Source organism: Macaca thibetana, chromosome 9 (assembly GCF_024542745.1).
Source record: "Macaca thibetana thibetana isolate TM-01 chromosome 9, ASM2454274v1, whole genome shotgun sequence".
NCBI lineage: Eukaryota > Metazoa > Chordata > Mammalia > Primates > Cercopithecidae > Macaca > Macaca thibetana.
Genome location: NC_065586.1, coordinates 107,735,014 through 107,755,149, shown reverse-complemented (window position 1 = coordinate 107,755,149; position 20,136 = coordinate 107,735,014). Strand labels below are relative to the sequence as shown.

General features: G+C 41.5%; 1 protein-coding gene across 9 annotated transcripts in view; it reads left to right on the top strand.

Moving 5' to 3' along the window:
* The window catches only part of BBIP1 (BBSome interacting protein 1), a 1,212,900-nt gene that overhangs the window by 506,735 nt on the left and 686,029 nt on the right, over positions 1-20,136 (top strand). The window contains exon 1 of one of the 9 annotated variants that reach the window (XM_050804431.1): positions 1,708-1,711. The exons of 7 other annotated variants lie outside the window; for them this stretch is intronic. The gene's annotated coding sequence lies outside the window, so the exon portion shown is untranslated. Of the gene's footprint in view, positions 1-1,707; positions 1,713-20,136 lie in introns of those variants that run through there. One more of the 9 variants, XM_050804439.1, reaches the window with a different exon arrangement.

The window sequence follows — 20,136 nt, the reverse complement described above, 5'->3', positions numbered from 1 at the left end:
GGCAAAAGTTCACATTTAAATGGTGTCTATAATTCTCTTTTGCTGTGTAACTCTGAGAGGTTTTCTTTGGATCAGCAAAGAGGTGGGAGTGCTAACACAAACAAAACACAAGTAGCTCTATTTTCAGTAAAATGACACTAACTGGCATTACTACCTACTGCATAGTAGGCACTCTTTAGTGGATTTCCGAAAGTTAACTCATTCAATTCTATGTAAATTTTAATTAAAAACAAAACAGTCTGGAGAACAGATTTTGGAAAACTCGAGACCTAAAACTGGATTGAAAGTCTACCATTTACTTTCCCTTCTCCGGAAACCCAGAGAGAATGATTGCAGAGACACTAAGTAATTGGGATTCTGTAACCATAGGTGAAATTGCTAGGCTGGTGCCCATAGAGTTTGCATTTTATAGGGTAGATAAAAAGAATAAATTTCTGTGTTCTTTGGTTATCAAGGTGTCTATGCCTAGCTTGTGAGGACATTTGTTTGGCTGTGGCCATGAAGAAAATTACAGAATGAGTTAGTTGAAAAAGTTAAAACATGATCACTATACCGTAAGCTCCGGCAGGAATCATGTCTATCTTGCATATCGTTGTATCTGTAGCACCTAATACAGTTCCTAGCCCAGAGTAGATACTCAACAATTATTGATTTGTTTTTAATGAATTAATGAATGAGTGAGTCAAAATGAATTTGCTATCCTTAAAGTGTATCCCAAACATTTGCTTATTCCATGCCAAGCTGACCACAGTCAGGCAAGTTGTGAGTTGGAATTCTGCTGTTTGCAAATTGTAAATCACAGAAAGACACATATTTTTGTATAGGTTATAAATGCATTGGTCTTTCTCAAATCTTGACAGTCGTAGCTACACATCTGTGCATTGTTGGTCTTATTCACCCTCTGAATGCAGTTAGTGATGAAGGTTCACCCTTCTCAAAATCATCCTTGTCTTAATGTAGAACGCACCTACTAAGCCCAGCTTTTGAGATTTCCTCCAATCTGTCTTCCACCTCTGACCTCTATGTTTCCAGAATGTACTAGACTATTCAGCATATACTTAATCATTTTCTATCCAGTCCAAATTTCCTCAGACTTCCTATTGTCTACAGATTACTCAGAAATGCCCAGCCTGGCAGGCTTTGTCATTGGAACCCTGTCTCCCAAACCAATCAGTCTTCCCAGCCCACCCTAACAGGAGGCTTTGTAGCCAGAGTTGGGCTTAGTCCTTAGCCCCAGTCCCGGCAGGCCTTGAGCAGTCAGCAAACCTAGGCAGAAGGAATGAGGCAGCTGCACTCAGCTTCTTCATTCTCCCAAATGCTTAGGAATTCTGTTTAGCCAGAAACTCCACTTATGATGAATCACAGTTGTACACAAATTATATATACAGTCTTGACAACTCAAGTTCTTCACTGAATAATTCTATGCTCTTTCCAACTATATGAAAGTGTATGTGCCTATAAGGAGGATCTGAGTGCCACAGACTCCTCATTTCCCATGCTTATCTCCTGTATTAGTCAGCTCAGGCTGCCATAAAGAAAAACACCATAGACTGTGTCACTTAAACAACAGAAAGTTATTTCTCACAGTTCTGAAGGCTGGAAGTCTGAGATCAGGTGCCAGCATGGTTAGGTTCTGGCATGGGCTCTCTTCCTGGCTTAGAGGCAGCCACCTTCTCACTGTGTCCTCATATGGCAGAGACAGAGGGGGGGGGGGGGAGAGAGAGAGAGAGAGAGAGAGAGAGAGAGAGAGAGAGAGAGAGAGAGAGGGAGCAAGAGCAAGCGAGCTCTAGTGCCTCATCCTTTTCTTATAAGAGCAACAGCCCTATTGGATTGGGGCCTCATCCTTATAACTTCATTGAATTTTAGTCACTTGCTAAAGGCCCTGTCTCCAAATAGAGTCACCTTGGGAGTTAGGCTTCAACATATACATTTTGGGGAAACACAATTAGGTTCATAGCACAACCTCATTATTTATACTACCTATATCACCCTTCATTCTAGTTTCTTATGTCATATTTGAGCCAAGGCTTAAGACACAAAAATCCCCATGCTTTATTATAATTGATCTGAAAACATAAAGCTCAAGATAAGAAATTTCTAATGAGTTTAATTTTTCAAAAAATCTTTTATTTGTGTTTTACCAGGGCTCAGAGAGATCTGACACATTTGGAATTTATAGAAATATTGTTCTACCAGAGCAGCAGTTGAACTCAGTGATTAGGGGCACCAACTGTGGCATCAGACTTGAGTCTATTTAAAATGACAAACTTTTTGCTGCCCTCACCAACATTTCCAGTCTCGTATCCTGCTCCTTTTTTTTCCTGTTGTACCTATAGTCCTCTAACATATTATATAATTTGTGTATTTGATGTATTTGTTTTCTTTCTTCCCTCCTAGAATGTATTAATGACTCAACGACCTACGCATTTTTAACTCTCTGTTCACTGACATGTCTCCCATGATTAAACCAGTGCCTGGAACATAATAGGTCTTTAGAAAAATTTTTTTAATGAAGAAATATTTGAATGAGGGCTCAGTGATGTTTAATTTTATGTGTCAGTTTGACTGGGTCACAGGGTACCTAGACATTTCACCAAACTTTATTCTGGGTATACCTGTGAGAATGTTTCTGATTGAGATTAACATTCAAATGTGTAGACTGAGTAAAGCAAACTACCTTCCCTAATTGGTGGGCCTGACCCAATCAATTGAAAGCCTAAATAGAAGGAAAGGCTGACCCTCCCTGGAATAAGAGAAAATTCCTCCTGCCTGACTGCCTTCAAGCTGGGCCATCAGTGTTTTCCTGCCTTTGGATTCCAACAGGAACATTAGCTTTTCCTGGATCTCAAGCCTACCAGCTGTGGAAAGGAACTACACCATTGATTTTCCGGGTTCCCCTGTGTGATGGTGCCAGATCTTGGGGCTTCCCAGCCCACATAATGACATGAGCCAAGTATTTATAATAAATCTCTGCCTCTCTCTCTTCCTACGTACCTGCACACACACACACACACACACACACACACACACACACACACACACACACACACAAATTGTATCTGTTTCTCTGGAGAACCCTGACTACCACAGATTTTGTTAGTAGGAGCAGTTTTTGAGGAACTGGATTTTGAGAAAGAGTTTTTTGAATTGGTTCTAAGGTTTCTAAAATTGACCCTCTAACAGGATTAAAGATGCTAACAATTCTATTTTTAGTAGTAAAGAGAGGACTGATAGCTAATGATGTGATCTAGCAATGAAGATATGCAAAATATCACCATTTAATACTCCTAATCAACCACTTAGATGACACAGGGATCTGGGTGACACTGTGTATGATACTTTCAAACATATTTCTTAAACTAATGAATATAATGAAATTGGGTGGTTGCTCCTAATGTCACTGGACAAAGTGGAGAAAGAAAATAAGCTCAGCCAGGTGCAGCAGCTCACGCCTGTAATCCCAGCACTTTGGGAGGCTATGGTGGACAGATCACTTGAGATCTGGAGTTTGAGACCAGTCTGGCTAACATGGCAAAACCCCGTCTCTACTAAAAGTACAAAAATTAGCCAGCTATGTTGGCGCATGCCTGTAGTCCTAGCACTTTGGGACATCATTGTGGGCATATCACTTGAGGTCAGGAGTTTGAGACCAGCTGGCCAACATGGTGAAACCCCGCCTGAACTAAAAATACAAAAATTAGCCATATGTGATAGCACACACCTATAGTCTCAGATACTCAGGAGGTTGAGGCAGGAGAATCACTTGAACCTGGGAGGCGGAGGTTGCAGTGAGCCGAGATCACGCCACTGCACTCCAGCCCGGGCAACAGAGTGAAACTTTGTCTCAAAAAAAAAAAAAAAAAAAAAAAAGAATGATAGGCTCAGGGATTTGAATTCCCAGCTTAAGCATTACATAAATTACCTGAAGGCTTCTATGTGTACCCTGAAATAAACTTATCTGCCTCAGCCACAGGGTTGGCTACTGAAAATCAGACCCAGAATCTCAACCTGCAACTGGCTGAATTACAATGCAGGTTAAGTCCCAGCCTCATAAGGTGTCTGCTTTTAAAATTAGGGCATTGATTGGGAAGAAATGGGATTCTAAAAGTTGGATAGGGATGTGTGTGAATCCCCTGCTACAGCTGACAATATTGAGCCCCTAAATTCTGATGAATGTTTTTGTCAGTGGAAGAGGTCTCTCCACTTACAGTGAAAGCAGCTTCCCCACCTCCATTGGAAGTAGCCGCCCCACTCCTGTTTGAGCAGAATAATGCATTGCCTGAGGGATGCAGTAATGTGATGCATTACTGTAATGGCCCTACTCAGGCAGCTGCCACACAAGACAATGTTGAGTCCCCTTGGAACACACTCCACCACTTATCTTTGCTGTAGATCTATAACTGACTCAAGTCACAGCAGGTCCCTAAAGGTGAGGTACAAGGTGTGAACCAGGAAGAGGTATTCTATACTTCAAAATAGCTGTCTGAGTTTTCTAATTTATACAGGCAGCAATCCAGGGGACTTGTATGAAAATGGGCATTAAGGGTGTTGGATAGTGATGGAAGGAACATAAAGTGAGACCAGGCCAAATTTATTTATATGGACTTACTAAGCAGAGATTCTAATGTTTAATGTTGCAGTTCAGGGAGTTAGAAAGGGAGATTGTTAAAACAGTTTGTTTGATTGGTTGGTTGAAACATACACCAATAGGTGGTCTACAGTTAGTGAGTTAGAAATGCTCAACCTGCCTTGGTTTAATGTAGGAGAAGAGATTCAAAGGCTTAGAGAGATTGGAATGTTAGCATAGATTTCTCATTTAAGACCTAATCACCCACCCTGGAAGGGTCCAGAAAACATATTTCACCAATACTGTGAGAAATGTATTTGTGGAGGGAGTCCTGCTCTGTGATTGCTTTTCTCTACAAGTCAAACCTATAGCAGCCACTGAATTGGGAGCCTAACTGCAGTGGAAGTAACTGGATCCCAGAGTATTAGAGGCCAAGTGGCAGCACTCAACCACCAAAGACAAGGTGGATAAAGTTGCCAGAATAGACTGCAGAGTCAAAAGAACAATCAACATAATTTGACCTGCACAGACCTAGGGTGTTATCTAGTTGGTCATGGTGCTCCCAGAAGTAAAATAAATAGGAAACCTCCTAAATTCTCACTTGATTTATATAAGCAGACATTTTTTCTAGATGAAGTAAACAAAAGTTTAACCTGAATAATAAAAACAGAGAGTTCAGCCCCTCAATGAATTCTTAGATTTCAATGAGTTTGCAGACTCAGAGCCCCTTGCAGAAGGACCCCAGGTTACTGCCAAAAATTTATAGTTAATCTTTCTTCCAGCCTTCTCTAAAGGGACCTATGGCTTTTTATCGTGGTGTGCACTGGGAAAAGGAAATAATCAGACTAATTATTCATCAGAGACTAATGGACACTGTCTTGGAACTCATATAATTCCCAGAGACCCAAAATGTCACTGTGGTCCACCAGTCAGAATACGGGTTTATGGAGATCAGGTGATCAGTCTCACAGTGGACCCAGTGAGCCCCCAAATACATCCTGTGATTATTTTCCCAGTTCTAGATGCATAATTATAATAGACCTGGCAGAATATAACCAGGTAATAGCACCTGGCAGAACCCCCACATTTGTTCCTTGACCTGTGAAATGAAGGCCATTATGATAAGAAAGGCCAAGTGTGAGCTGTTAGAATTGCCCCTACCTAGGCAATAGTAAACCAAAATCAATACTGCATTCCTGGAGGGATTGCATACATTATGCCACCATCAAGAACTTGAAGGATGGAAGGGTAGTAATTCCCACTACATCCCCATTAATTCCCCTATTTGGCCTGTGCAGAAGACAGATGGATCTTGGAGAATGACAGTGAATTATCACAAGCTTAACCAGGCAGTAACTCCTATTGCAGCTGTTGTGCCAGATGTCATTTCATTGCTTGAACAAATTAACATGTTTTCTGATACCTGGTTTGCAGCTATTGATCTGGCAAATGTTTTTTCTCCCTATCTGTCAATAAGGACCACCAGAAGCAGTTTCCTTCAGCTAACAAGGCCAATAATATACACCTTCACTGTCTGATATGTGTGTCCCCACCCAAATCTCACCTTAAATTGTAATTCCCATAATCCCCACGTGTCAAGGGTGGGACCAGGTGGAGGTAACTGAATTATGGGGGCAGTTGCTTCCATGCTGTTCTCATGATAATTCGTGGGTCTCATGAGATCTAATGGTTTTATAAGTATCTGACATTTCCCTACTTACACTCATTCACTCTTCTGCCACCCTGTGAAGAGGTGCCTTCCACCATGATTGTAAGTTTCCTGAGGCCTCCATAGCCATGTGGAAATATGAGTCAATTAAACCTCTTTCCTTTATAATACCCAGTCTCGAATATTTCTTCATAGCAGTGTGAGAATGAACTAATACACTCTCCTTCCTAAGGCATATATCAAGTCTCCAGCTCTACATTATAATTTAGTTCACAGGACTCTTGATCACTTTTTCCTTCCATAGGCTATTACACAGGTCCACTACATTGATGACATTATGCTGACTGGACCTAATAAGTAAAAATTAGCAACCACTCTGGACTTATTGATAAGACATTTGCACACCAGAGAGTAGAACATAATTCTGACAAAAAATTTGGGGCTTCTACCTCAGTGAAACTGCTAGCAGTCCAGTGAGGTGGAGCATGTAGAGATATTCCTTCTAAAGTGAAACCTAAGTTGTTCCATCCGGCCCCTCCTACAACCAAGAAAGAGGCACAATGCCTAGTGGTCCTGTGAATTTTGAAACAATATAATCCTCATTTGAATACGCTATTCCAGTCTATTTACTAAATGATCTGGAAAGCTATTAGTTTTGCAGCAGAGATTGGGGGCAGTGGAGAGGGAGTTCCAGAACAAGAGAAGGCTCTGCAGTGGGTCCAGCCTGCCATGCAAGCTGCTCTGCCACATGGCCATATGACCCATCAGATCCAATGGTGCTTGTAAAATGTCCATGGCAGATAGTGACGTGGCTTGGCGACCTTGGCAGGCTCCGATAGGGAAATTGCAGCATAGGCCCCTAGGATTTTGGAGCAAAGCCCTGCCATTCTCTATAGATGACTCTTGGCCTGCTCCTGAGCCTTACTAGAGACTAAACACTTAGCCACAGACCAGTAAGTTACCATACAACCTGAACTGCCCATCATTAACTGAAAGATATCTGACCCAGCAAGTTACAAAGTTTGATGTGTATAGCAGCACTCCATTATCAGATGGAAAAGGTATATACATGACTGGGCTTGAGCGAGCCCTGAAAGCACAAATAAATTACATGAAGAGGTGGCCCAAATGCATGATTCCCCACTTCTGCTACACTGCCTTCTATTTCTGAGCCTGCACCTCTGTCCTCATGTGAAGTTTCCTAGGATCACTTGGTGGAGGAAGAGAAGACTCAGGACTGGTTTACAGATGGTTCTGCTCAATATGCAGGTACCATCCAAAAGTGAACAGCTATAGCATCACAACCCCTTTCTGGGACATTCCTGAGGATAGTAGTGAAGGGAAATTCTTCCATTGGGCATACTTTGAGCAGTGTATCCGGTTGTTTACTTTGCTTGGAAGGAAAAATGACCAGATGTGTGATTATATACTGATTCATTGCTGTGGCCAATGATTTGCCTGAATGGTCAGGGACATGAAAGGAACGTGATTGAAAAGGTGGTGACAAGGCAGTTTGGGGAAGAGGTATGTGGAGAGACTTCTATGAATGGGAAAATAATGTGAAGATATTTCTGTTTCATGTGTATGCTAACCAAAGAATGACCTCGCTGAGGAAGATTTTAATAATCAATTGGATAGAATGACCCATTCTTTGGATACCAGTTAGCCTCTTCCCCAGCCACCCCTGCCATCACCCAGTGGGTTCATGGATAAAGTTGGCATGGTAGCATAGATAGAGGTTATACGTGGGTTTAACCCTTGATGACTTCAACTCATCAGGGTCAACCTGACTGCAGCCAATGCTAAGTTGTCCTGCAGCAGAGCCCCACGCCAAGTTACTGATACAGCACTATTCCTTAGGGTGCTCAGCTAGCTATCTGGTGGCAAGTCTATTATATTGGACTTCTTCAATTACGGAAGGGGCAGCATTTTGTTCTTACTCAAATAGACATGGATACTGGATATTTAATAGATTTACTTTCTTGGCATGTAACACTTCTGCCACAACTATTATCTGAGGACTTACAGAATGTCTTATCTACTACCATGGTATTCTATATAGTACTGCTTCTGAACAAGGAACTTGCTCCACAGCAAATGAAATACAGTAATGGGCCCAGGTCACAGACTTCATTGGTCTAACCATGTTCCCCACCATCCTGAAGCAGCTGTTTGGTAGAACAGTGGCATGGCCTTTTGATGATTCAGTTATAGCACTGACTAGTGGCAATTCCTTGCAGTTCTGGGCAAGTTTCTCCAGAACACTGTGTATGCTCTATATAAGCCTCCAATGTATGGTGCTATTTTTCCCATAGCCAGAAATTATGGGTCCAGTAGTCAAGGGGTAGAAATGAGAGTGGTACCATTCACTATGACTTGGTGACCCACTAGCAAATACTTGCTTCCTGTTCCTGCATCCTTATATTCTTCTGGCAAAGAGATCTTAGTTCCAAAGGGAGAAATGCTTCCTCCAGGAGACACAACCAAAATTCTATTGAACAGGATGTTCAAACTGCCACCTGGCCACTTTGGGTTCCTCATCAGGCCTTTGAATCAGCAGGCAAAGAAATGAGTTACTGTGTTGGCTGAGATGATTGATCCTGAAAAACGCGGGGAAATTGGATTACTAGTCCATAATGGAAGTAGAGAAGAGTATATCTAGAATACAGGAGATCTCTTGGGGCATCTCTTAATATTACCATTTCGTTGTGATTAAGAACAGTGGAAAACTACAACAACTGAATTGAGACAGGACTACTAATAGCTCAGACCCTTCAGGAATAAAGGTTTGGGTCAGCCTACCAGGTAAAAAACAATGACCAGCTGAGGCATTTGCCTAAGGTAAAGGGAATATGGAATGGGTAGTGGAAGAAGGTAATTTATAGTTTATAAGTACCAGCTATGACCACATGACCAGTTACAGAAACAAGGACTGTAATTGTCATGATTATTTGCTCCTTATTTTGTTATGAATACATGTGTGTATTAAGCAAATAGCTTTGTTTTCTTTCCTCTCATCCCGTTAGTGTGTGTATTAAGCAAATATCTTTGTTTTCTTTCCTCTCATCCCCTTATCGTGTAACATGAGATGTACATTACTTTATTGATTGACTTTATTTTATAGCATTTAATCATTGTTGATTTTATACCATAGTACTGAAGTTACAGAATATAAAGGAGAAAAGTAAACATCATTCAAGGATTTTACTTTCTCTTCTGGGAAAGAAGTTAATTTGGTTTTAGTTGTGAGCAGAATAGTTACATCATGTTAGGCAGAATTATAACCTTGTTATTATCTTTCTTTGGAGACTAAGTACCTAAGATTAAGTAAGCAGATGCATATGGGTGCCAAGTTGACAAGAGATGAACTAGTGATGGCTAATTGTATGTGTCAACTTTACCGGGCCATGAATCATCCAGTTATTTGGTTATACATTATTCTCGGTATGCCTGTGAGAATATTTCTGGATGAGATTAACGTTTCAGTCAGTTAGCTGAGAGAACAGTTACTCTTCCTAGTGTGTGTGGGCTCCATCAGGTTGAAGATCTGAATAGACAAAAAATGCTGACCCTCCCTGGAGTAAGAGAGAATTCCTCCTACCTGCCTGTCTTCAAGCTGGGATATTGGTTTGTTCCTGCCTTCAGACTCAAACTGAATCATCAGCTCTTCCTGGTCTCAAGGCTGGTAACTGTGGACTTAGAACTATATCGTCTGCTTTCCCGCATCTCCAGCTTGCTTTTAGAATCTGCCATCCTTCATAATTGCATGAGCCAATTTTTTATTTGATAGATATTAATAGATCAAGATATTGTTAGCTATAATACAGGTGTAGAGATAGGTAGGTATGTAGGTACGTAGATAGACAGACAGCTAGAGATAGAGATGATACATACATCCTATTGGTTCTGCTTCTCTAGAGAATTCTGTCAAATACAGTCTCTCTTTCACTGTCCTGTAGATTTGGCTTTCTTCAACTTCTTTGCTCTTCTCTCACTCCCCCACGTTCACCCTGTGAATTTTTGGCTGAGGTTAAGCAAAGGTAGCATAAAAAGAGCCTTTCGGGGTTAAAGCAAACTTAACTAGCTAGAGAAGTACAGCATCGTGCATGGTCCTCCTTCCCTTTCATGCTTCATGAACATCTTCAACTCCACTTAACAACTATGTGTCTAACATGTACCCAGAGCTACTAGAGGTGCATTTTAAATTTTACAACTACCCATTAAGGAAGGCATTGGAAGATAAAAATACAAAAGCTCAGAGGACTGAGGTGAGGATCCTCAAGGTCATCACTAAGGAGGTTCATCACTTTCTGCTTATAGGTCCTTAGTTCAGTTACTTAACTTCCTTTTGTCTCAAATTTCTCATCTGTAAAATGAGGACCATAAGATTACAGCACCAACGCTCAGGTCTGTTGCAAAGATAAGAGTTGTTGTTTTACTAAATTACACATTATTATAGATAGAGTGGTGAGAACAGTATCTGGAACATAAAAAGCTCATCATGTTAGCTTTTATTAGTGCTATCTCAGAGCCTCAATTTCTGGACCATGTAACTGGTTGGTTGGACTAGATGAGCCCTGGGTGTCCCACCCAGCTGGAATGTTCTAGCATTCAAAGCCTCCATTATTCCCTTGAGATCTCTCCCATGGGGATGGGTGGTGGGAGGAAGGAGTGTGGGCTTCAGTTGTCACGTGGCCCTGCCCCTCCAGGAACCTCTCCAGCTCCCAGGCAGGCTGCCTTTCAAAGCTCACTGCTCTCACTTGATTCTCTTTCCACAGTGCTGACTCACTGCATTGATTGAACAGACTGCTGCAGCTCAGTCCTTCCCTAGGACGGGATGTCTTACTGGAAGCTATCCAGGCACCTTTGTTCTCTTGGGTTGCAAGTCCCCCTTTCTTTTTACCCAGCAGAGGTTTTAATATAAAGTATAATGTGTGTGGTTTATGCCTCCATTGATGCGTGTATTTATTCAAAGATGACGCTCCCTTTGGTTGACCGTCAAAGACCATGACTTTACAGGAGGTTATTTTTGACTGCTCCTCCTTAAAGGAACAGAAAAGCAACTTTCTATAATTACCTTCAAATTCAGAAGAGAATTCTACCGTATTTTTATGAGAAGCTGAGAAAAGTGCCTTTATTTATCCCCCTCTGGCTTTGAATGGGCTCTAGAAAAAATATATTGGTTCATGCTCAGAAACTGGTAAAGAGACATTCACAAAATGGGGAAAATGGTTCCTCATGGACTTCCTATTTCTCTTTCTCTTTTTAGAACGTGCAATACAGCCGGGCGCGGTGGCTCAAGCCTGTAATCCCAGCACTTTGGGAGGCCGAGACGGGTGGATCACAAGGTCAGGAGATCGAGACCATCCTGGCTAACACGGTGAAACCCCGTCTCTACTAAAAAATACAAAAACCTAGCCGGGCGAGGTGGCGGGCGTCTGTAGTCCCAGCTACTCGGGAGGCTGAGGCAGGAGAATGGCGTGAACCCGGGAGGCGGAGCTTGCAGTGAGCTGAGATCCGGCCACTGCACTCCAGTCTGGGCGACAAAGCGAGACTCTGTCTCAACAAAAAAAAAAAAAAAAAAAAAAAAAAAAAAAAAAAAGAACGTGCAATACAGTTCTGCCTCTGGATGTACTCCCTTTGTTCAACGTTATTGCCTTTGCCACCTGCCTTGAAATGGTTCTTCAAGGGTTTTGATAAATCAGTTGCAAAGGTGTCTGCTTTCATTGTAACATCTGTTAGTGCCTTTTCTGAAAGGCTTTTTTTATGTTACCTAGTGAAATTCACCTCAGTGAGTATTAGGAGAACCCTAACATCAGCTGCAATGTATCAGAAGGGGAGAGGGAATGATTTTTCCCTCCTAACTTTATTTTATTTTGGAAAGTCACAGAGGCATTTCAGAAGAAGGAAAGCAAATAATGAAAGGAAAATGGTCATTTTGAGAGACCCTTCTGCAACTGCCTTTTTTTTTTTTCTCAATACTGTGATGTGAAGAAGTTTAAATGTGACCTTGGGGACTTAGAGATATGGTTTGGCTCTGTGTCCCCACCCAAATCTCACCTCAAATTGTAATTCCCATAATCCCTACATGTCAAGGGCGGGACCAGGTGGAGGTATTTGGATCATGGGGGTGTTTTCCCCCCACATGCTGTTCTCATTGTAGTGAGTGAGTTCTCACAAGATCTGATGGTTTTGTAAGCATCTGGCATTTCCCCTGTTTGCACTCATTCTGTCCTGATGCCCTGTGAAGAAGGTGCCTGCTGCTTCTTTGCCTGCTGCTATGATTGTAAGTTTCATGAGGCCTCCCCACCAATGCAAAACTGTGAGTCAATTAAACCTCTTTCCTTTATAAATTAGCCAGTCATGGGTCTTTCTTCACAGCAGCATGAGAATGAACTAATATACCTAGCTTGGATTCTTCATCCACTGCTTACCCCCTCTGAGGTGCTGCCCCCATCACCTCGGCCAGGTGAGTGAGGGGATGCTTCAGAGACACTGACATTGATTCTCCACACTGCCAGCTGATGCTGGCATTTCTCCTTGTGCAAGCTCACCTCTAGGGCCACAGGACAGAGCTGCAGGATCAATGGCCACTGGCGAAGTTGGAAAGAATGAAGGTGGTATCTTGCTTTCCAGGGCTTCCAGGGAATGAAAGTATGCGGTAGATACTAACCACAGCATCCAAACCAACCTACAGACCATTGGCATACAGCACACAGCAGAGATCTGTAGAACTTTAATCAGGTGACTGAATTATACCAAATTATCTCGACCTTCAGAAATCCTAGGCTGGTCTGTGATTGTTCAGTTGAGGGGCCCATGAGGTAAGACTGTCCAAATAGGTGGGGATAGAATTTTCCCTTGAAGGAAATAGAGATCAATCTTACTGGGAAGAAAGAAATTTGGGACTAGGGAATTAGGGCAATCCATAGGACAAGAAGGAGGAGGGACTTTCTTCTTGTTCACACCAGGCTTCTGAGATAGAAGAAAACTTGACCACAAAGACACAGCCTCAGAGCAGAAGGCACCGTCCAAGCTCTTCTTTAAGGGAGCAACAGTGCTGCAGCAGGCCCTCTGCTCTCCAGGTTCAGCTTTGCACATAAGCTCCAGGCCCCCAAAACAAGGTCTGCGCCTCTAGATGAAGTAGAGAATTTCTTTCTGGGGGCTCCTGACAAGAGCTGCTTCTAGACACAGCCTGTTGCTGATGTTGGAATCTCTCCTGGGTCAGCACCATGGTAGATGGGTGGGCTCAAGAAACATCACTCCATATTATGCTTGCATTGCAAGAGTTGATTGCTGAGAGCTAAAAACTCCAGCAGTTTTGCTGTGTCACACCTTCAGTTTGCACACTAAGGGATGCAGTGACTGGCATTTGGGGCTATCTAGAGCTCAGCCATTTTGGATATTGGCCTTAAAAGGGGCAGCTGAGTGCCAGTTTTCCTGGCAAGTGTCTGCAATATTTTTCTCCTCCCTCTCTTCTTCCTCTGCCACCACTTTCCTCCTCCTCACAATTATTATCAACAATATAACTATTGCTTGTTGGGTATTAACTATTCATTGACATACCAACAGGTCTCCCAACTCAACACATCTAAGACTGACCATCATCTTCCTCCCCTGACCAACTTCTTGCCTGACATACCTTTTTGCCTTATCAGTCTTTCTCCCACTCACCCAGACTCGAAATTGTAGTGTCCCTTTTGATTTGTTCCTCAACTCGGTCCCACAGCCACAAACTTCCTATATTTTTTGCCTTCACAATATCTCACTTGCATGTCTTCTTTTCTGGTACCACAGTCCTTGAGAAAGTTCTTACCTTCCTTCCTGCTTGAAGGTAACTTCCCAGACAGCCTCCATTGGTCTTCTTGATTCTAGCCTCCCCCAGCTTAAATGGACTCTGCACATTTGCCACACAAATAATTCTCCCATTGCACAGTTTTGAACACATCAGTTCTGTGTTCAAAACCTTCAATAACTCCCCTTTGATTATAAAGTAAAATCTAAGTATAGTTGATTTTCATTAGTTACAGTACTTATGTTCTATAATGTCACTGTAAATACTGAATTAGTGAATACTGAACCACTGCTTCTAGGGACAATAGGGTTAGTTTCCAGAAAGCCCCTGCTCATAAAATTTTTGTAAACCAATCAATATATAACCTGTTGTATGTGTCCATGCCTAAAGACACTTCATTTAATACATATTGTTGATTAACATTGAACACATGGCCAGCAACATACAACTCCTGCCTTTTGAAGCTTATCTAAAACATGTATTTTGCCTTTAAGGCACATCACAGCTTGCTTGCACTTAGGAACTCTAGACAGCACTTTAGCACTATACTTTGGGGGCATTTTAAATCGTGAAATCATCAACAAAAAGCACAAAAAGGTGAAATACATGTCACTAAATATACCACAAAATGGACACTTGTTTGTAGTTATGAGAGCTAAAACGTGTTAATCTGATTATGATAATCATTACACAAATCATCACATTATATACCTTGAATATATACAACCTCTGTCATTTAAATATTGTGATATTTAAGTTAATTTTTGGCCGTGAGTGGTGGCTCACGCCTGTAATCCTAGCACTTTGGGAGGCCGAGGCAGGCAGATCATGAGGTCAAGAAATCGAGACCATCCTGGCCAACATGATGAAACCCTGTCTCTACTAAAAATACAAAAAAATTTAGCTGGGTGTGGTGGTGCGCCACTGTAGTCCCAGCTACTCGGGAGGCTGAGGCAGGAGAGTTGCTTGAACCCAGGAGGCGGAGCTTGTAGTGAGCCAAGATCGCGCCACTGCACTCCAGCCTGGGCAACAGAGCGAGACTCCATCTCAAAAAAAAAAAAAAAAAAAAGTTAATTTTTTTTGAAAAGACAAAGCCTCAACTTGTTTGACCTTTAACCTCAGCTGGGAATGTGTGCATCAAATTTTTTGCCATTCTGTGTGTGTCTGAGAATAACTGTGAAAGCACCGTGAGTAATGATTTGGGGATGAGAAACAACTTTTAGTGAGTAAATTTGGGAATGCAAGATCTGTGAATAATGAGTTCAACTGAACCTCATCCTAGATTTTAAATCCCGCAACAGTAAGGTCATTTTCTCTTTCTCCAATATTACAGTACATTATTTTCCTATACTTTACTTCCTGCTAAAATACTCAGTCTTTCTGAATTCCTATTTCCTTGCTTCCATGCCTCTCTCTGTTAATTGTATAGTTAAGAATTCTTTGTAAGCAGTAAACTGCCTTGGACTGATTTAAGAAAAATAAAGGAGTTGGAGAGCACTAACTGGAAGGGTGGCTCACAGACTCAAAGGGAGAGCAGGACAATTAATTGTCGTGAAGTCTACATCCCAAGGTAGTTCAGAGATCTAAGCAAAAGGAGCCTGGGAACCTTATTCCAAAGGCTGTCTTCAAGGTGTCTTTATCCCAGTCAACCCCTTCTTAGCTTCTCCATCTTGTATGTTCAAGGTACAAATCCTTAGGAGAGACCATGTGATTGAATGGCCTGGCTTGAGCAAAGTGTCTCTTAGCCTCAAGGTGTTCTATTGCAGAGACTAAAGTAAAGTGGACTGGCACAGTGGCTCACTCTGCTAATCCTAGCACTTGGGAGACTAGGGCAGGAAGATTGCTTAAGCCCCAAAGTTTAAGACCAGCCTAAGCAACATGGTGAAACCCCAACTCTACCAAAAAAAAAAAAAAAAAAAAAAAAAAACTAGCCAGGCATGATGGCACGCACCTGTAGTCCCAGCTACTTGGGAGGATGAGGTGGGAGGATCGATGGAGCCCAGGAGGTCTAGGCTGCAATGAACCATTACTGCATCACTGCAGTCCAGTCTGGGCAACAGAGAGAGACCCCGTCTCAGAAAACAATACAATAAAGTAAATCAAATTCAATTCAAGTGGGATGATGATTGGCTTAACCTGGCTCATCTGCCACACATTGGCTAGTATGGCAGAGTCTGCTACTAAAGTTGCCCTGGGATTGGTGCTGTCCAGATAAAAACAATAATCACTACATTTATTTTCCTTTTCCATCTTCATAGTCTAAAATTCTTTTCCTTCTTCAGTTCTCATCTAAATATCACCCTTTCTCTGGGGCCTTTGCTGATTTATCCAGCTAGATGTGGTTTTCCTTTTTCCCCCCTTAAACCCAGTGGCTCTTGGTATTTATCTTCTGGCTTTCATGTTCAGCCCTATGTTATGGCTATATGTGAAGCTTTCTCATCACTTGTTTGCTTATTTATTCAGGAAACATGCATCCATTACCTACTTTGTACAGGAATTGTGCTAAGCCTCTCCTTCTCTGGGTTCCCAGAGGGCAGGGACTATGGCCTTGAAGAACTTGTAGAGACCAGTAATGGGCCCAGTGGACTCCACATGGAAAACACCTACACCCAAGCAGATTGAGTTTAGCCGGGAATAAGTCCTCTTGTGAGAGCCATGTGGCTTGGCGTAGCTGACTTCCTAGTCAACATTATAATAAATGCCCTGTGTACATGCATTGCTGTTATGTTTATTTACCTTAAGAATGATCCAGCTAGAAGGACTAGATGTATACATTACATAGCTGAATAAAACTTTATACACACACACAATCAAGTTGTAAACTGGAGAAATTAATATTTAGCCTTAATTTTTAATAGTAAATAATTCTGGCCAGGCATGGTGCCTCACACCTGTAATCCCAGTACTTTGGTAGGCCAAGGCAGACAGATCACTTGAGGTCAGGAGCTCGAGATCAGCCTGGCCAACATGGTGAAACCCCATCTCTACTAAAAGTACAAAAATGAGCCAGGTGTGGTGGGGCATGCCTGTAATCCCAGTTACTCAGGAGGCTGAGGCAGGAGAATCGCTTGAGCTCAGGAGACAGAGGTTGCAGTGAGCGGAGATTGCGCCACTGCATGCCACCCTGGGTGACAGAGTGAGACTCCATCTCAAAAAAAAAAAAAAAAAGGAAATAATTTTAATGAAAAGAAGAAATAGATATAACCCAGCCTTTTAATTTAGCAAAGACACAAAGCCAAATTAGAACATAATAAGAAAGTATAAAAATGCAAAACTATTGATGTATTATATAGGTTTGACTTAAATAACTGTGGGAGAAGCCATAAAATCAGCAAACAAAAATCCCTACAAAATGATATTCCCCAGTCAGATGCTCCCTTTTACACCTGCCCACATTCTTCCTTTCTTCATGACTTCGGGGATGGAAATCTGGGTTTATAACAAAGGACTTGTATAACTTCTCAAGAATATTCAAAGCTCTTTTCCAAGGAAAAAGGCATCTTTCTCCAGCAAACTTGTGATGAAGTGGTACATGCTCTAGACAAATCTACATCTTAACCTCCCAGCCCAGCAGGACAGCTCAGCCTCCCTCATCACTGGCCATTTAGAGCACACTTGGACTGATAGTTCTGAATGTCTGCCTTCCCTGAGATTTGTACTTTTCCAAATTGACTGCAACTCTGTACTGATCAAAAACTTGCTTAAAACAGCTGTAATTTGGTAAAAAGTATCTAATGGACATGTTAGGAAATGTCTTCTTTCTTCCAGGTTCTCTAAACACAGTCCCTGTCATAAAGCAAAGTATCTAGACCATAATACCTTGGCTTCCTACAAAAATTCCTTTGTGGATTTATACCACTGTTAACTTTTACAGACACTGGCCCAAGAAACATTTATTTTTAACTGCATTTCTGTCTTCTTTCTTGCAAAATTTTACTTGAAGGTATTGTCCACTAGATACCCAATGTCCTTTTTATAAACATGTACAGGATAAATTCCTCTTTCTTTGGGGTTCAAAGAAAAAAATTCTTTTCTGCAGAGTGATTCTGATGTTTTTCTTTTAAATAAGATAATAAACATTATGCAAACCACCATTCTCTTGCCTTGGTTTCCAGAAAATTCATGGCAAAATTCAGTTATCAAGTTTATCTATTGTAAAGTCATTCCCTTTTGAAAGAGGAAGAGATTTGTACTCTCTTTTTTATTCTCTTTATTGCATTGCTTTTTGCAGTGTTTAATTTTTGAAACTATCTCAAATGTTCTTGTAATGGGTAGGGGATAAACCGTCCACCCACACAGATCGAATTTGTGGTCCTTTCTGCTTTAATTTAAACTCCTGTCAGGATCTAAAATCAGGGGTAATATCTCCTTGAGCACTTATTCAAGTGCTATTTGTCAGTAAGCAAAGGGGAAAAATCTGTTTTTTTTTTAACTTTCTTAGCGATGAAGCCAGCAAGAACATTTGTCTGAACATCAATAACAATTAGATCTTAATTATAAGAATATGTTCCAAGTAACATTCTGCTCCCAAAGGGGTAGGTTGGGGTAATTTGAGCCACAGATTTATTTTGTCATTTACCCTGAAAGTCTTGCTGAAATGGATGCTAAACTTTAAAGTGATGAGGTAAAATTACTGATGCAAGTTATCGTGAACTTGCATCAAACCTTTGACGCCACTCTTGGTTAATTAAAACCAAACTTATGGAACAGGAACATTCCTGTCATGACTGTCATATTACATTATTATACCTATAATTATTTGTGTAATCCACAATTATACACTAGTAATTTAGTGAGTGAGGTTAACCAGTTTTTTATAACTCTGATGATTTCAGACCCTTTGATATCATCCTCTCTTGGCACATAGGATAAAACCTGAACTTCCTACTGTGACCTATAAGCCTAATGTGATTTAGCTCCTGCCTAGTTCTAAAGCTTCATTTCTTTACACTATCTTCTGCCTCACTCTGCTCCACTCATCTGCAGCCCTTTTGGTTTCTTTAATTTTATAATCTCTCCCACTGCAGCCTCTTATGTGCTTGCTCTTCCCTATCTCATATGGTTTAGCTCTGTGTTCTCACCAAAATACCATCTCAAATTGTAATTCCCATAATCCCCATGTGTCAAGGGTGGGACCTGGTGGGAGGTGATTGGATCATGGGGGTGGTTTTACCCTTGCTGTTGTGATAGTGAGTGAGTTCTTATGAGATCCGATGGTTTTATAAGGGGCTCTTCCCGCTTCGCTCATTTGTTCTCTCTGGCTTACCACCATGTATGACATGTCTTTGCTTCTCTCTCACCTTCTGCCATGATTGTAAGTTTCCTGAGGCCTCCCCAGCCATGCAGAACTGCGAGTCAATTAAATCTCTTTCCTTTATAAATCGCCCAGTCTCAGGTATGTCTTTATAGCAGTGTGAGAACAGACTAATACACTATCCTTTCCCAATTTTTCATGTTTGGCTCTTTGGAGGATTCCATCTCAAAATTTCATGGATATGGAAGTCATCTGAGGATCTTGTTGAAATGCAGATTCTGATTTGATAGGTCTGGGGGTCTGTATTTCTAATGAGCTCCCAGGTTTGCCAATGTCAGCTAAAACAACATTCCTGGTTCTGAGAAGATGTCCAATCACTATCTATCACAACACTTTCTTATTTCTTTCTCAGCACTTGTCACATCAATTCTTCTTTATCATCTCTTGCTCTCAGTAGACAGCAAGTTCCATAAAGGCAGTAACTTAGGCACAGTTATATCCTTGCACCTAGCTCAGAAACTTCTTCTTAGATTATTTTGTGGATTAATACAATTGATCTCCCCAACTCTCAACTGACAGAATAACCCGGAACTCAAACACTGTAGCATATTGAAACTGGGACATCCCTTAGGAATAATCTAGTCCCTCATTTCTGAGGGAGGAGAGTTAGATCTAGAGATGCGAAGTAACTTACCCAAGGCTACACAATCTTAAAATTAACCAGGGCTCTAGTTCAGGGTTCTTACTCACTTTTAACAAATGCTCCATTTTCTCACTACATGTCACCATTAGTCTTCCAGCAGGTGAAACTTAGCCCATTTAGGATAATCAACTTGTCCTGGTTTGCCCAG